The 2133-nt window shown below is 38.7% G+C and overlaps 1 long non-coding RNA gene across 1 annotated transcript; it reads left to right on the top strand.

Annotated features, from left to right (window-relative positions):
* Nucleotides 1-260: 260 nt before the first annotated feature.
* Nucleotides 261-2133, top strand: LOC143419568 (uncharacterized). The gene is made up of 3 exons (XR_013099576.1): nucleotides 261-995; nucleotides 1164-1227; nucleotides 1623-2133. It is a non-coding gene; the product is annotated as an uncharacterized LOC143419568 (long non-coding RNA).

The raw sequence follows: 2133 nt of genomic DNA, 5'->3' as shown, positions 1-2133 counted from the left end.
AAACTCAATTTATTTGAGTTGTCTTAATTTAGAAAAACTAAGTAAGACAGAAGTTTTTCTTCTCAGTGCGGAGGGATGAAAGATGTGTTTTGAAAATGCCACTCACTACCGTCCTCCTCCCTAGCACGGATCAGTCCGCATGTTCATGGTGCCAGCATTTTTTATGGAATATGTTGAGCAAACCTAGGAAAGCGTCAGCTCAAGAGATTATTGTTGTCATTGCTGTGGATCTTTACCTGATACACTGACTTGGTGAGTAAATGTTTACTCTTATTCAAACTGATTTTGTGGCTTCTCTTAGTTTAGCACCGTGCTAGCTAGTTAGTGTTAGCCTAGCGTTGCTGCTGCGGCTGGGCTCATGTTACTTAGAAATGAACACCACAGCCTTAAAAACCTTATATAAAAATGTGTCTGTGAAATTTTCTGTTGATTGTTTGAAATAAAAAAGTGAGATAAGAGCCCAGACAAAATTCTTCGGGGGGGTGAAAACAATAAGCCAGGAGTTAGCTGTGCTCGCGGACTCTTACCAAGCCTTGACCTCCCGGTCAGCTATAACAGAGCTCTCGTCGGAGCCTGTGCGTACTTGTAAGCGCAGCAATGGTGGAGGAGCGCGGCTAAAAAACCTATTACTTTTTCTGGGTCACAAAATCAACTTTTAAGATATTTTCAGGCGAGAATGTAGCTGTCGAAAGTTCAAATATCTGCTCGATTTATCAAGACGTCACATATTTGCAAAAATGCCCAGACGTTTTCCAAGACGTCCATTTTTTTTCATGCTTTGTGGCACCTTGAACATCTGTGGCATCTATTAATGTCAAATCTAGCCTTTATTTAACAACATAAGCAAACTCTATGTTACAATGATTGCACAGCCATTAAGGATCAAATCGGTTTCTGAAAAATGTTCTGTTTTTTCTCCCTCTGCTTGCTTCATACTGTCTTTGAGGCTCGGGACCAGCACTCCTGCTGTTGGACAGAAAGACATCAACTCAGTGGTAAGTATTTTGGTTTTCCAATATATTAGCAACTGTCAGTGACATTTATATTAATCAGGCTGAACTTTAATCATACTTTAGATCAGCCTGTTTTACTTATTGTTTTACTTCTTTTTTGGTTTGGGGAAGTTGTTTCTTTACTGATCTTTTCCTGTCTTCTGTTATTAGACTTGAGATATGACTGCACTAGGCTGTTGCTGGTGACTCCAGTTAATTCTACAAGACATGCTGTGTAAGTAAACAAACAACAACAGTTTGGTCTGCATTTCTTGAAAGATCACATCCCCCAAACTTAGTTTAGAGGGTCTACACTGAATATAGTGAAGTCTGCAAGTTTAACAGCAAAATTTGTTTTGTGCCCAAATCATTTTGCACATCATTAGAATGAAAGTTATTGGCCATCTTTGCATAGCCCTTTTTAAAATGATGCTTTCATGACATTATTGTGTGTCGGGTGGGGGTCACGGCTATCCAGACTGACAATTTGGACATTGAATGTCACCTCTCCAGTGGGGAGGGAGCCTGAGATTGTCTAAATTGGAGTCTGTTTCATACCAAATGCAGAAAAAAATGTTTTAAGAAAGCAATTAAGTTCATGTTCCAAAAAATATGATTGTTTGCTTGCAGGACAACAGGAGAGATGAGTCCTCCGTCACAGATGGTGTGGTCAGTGAAGATGGTCGCCTGCAGGTTCAAGCTCATTGCATCTCCAACCCACATCCACTGCCACTGTACTTAAGGGAAGTTAAAGACTTTCTTCTGCACCTATATTTGGATCACCTCGATCCGTGATAGTCATTCAGGCAGTAATGCCTGGACTGGAAACAAGCCATCCTTAAAATATTACAACATTCCAGCTCATGTGTTGGAATGAAAAACAAATGTGTTGTTTAAATTAGAGACTACACTTGTGACAGAACAACAAATATTTTATTTTGATTATAGAAGTAATTTAAGTACAAAACAAACTTGTGGTAGGCCTAAACTTATTTTTAGAATAACTAAATCTGAGACTTTGTTTCATTGTAAGATTATAACCGTGATGGCAATATAATTGTTTGTTGTTCAGCAGAACAGTGTCCAGTATGTTGGCTGTTATACTTTGTTGTGTTTGAAAATAAAAGTTGGTCTGATTTTA

Source organism: Maylandia zebra, linkage group LG7 (assembly GCF_041146795.1).
Source record: "Maylandia zebra isolate NMK-2024a linkage group LG7, Mzebra_GT3a, whole genome shotgun sequence".
NCBI lineage: Eukaryota > Metazoa > Chordata > Actinopteri > Cichliformes > Cichlidae > Maylandia > Maylandia zebra.
Note: the sequence above shows the minus strand (reverse complement) of the source record. Positions and strands in the feature narration are given on the sequence as shown.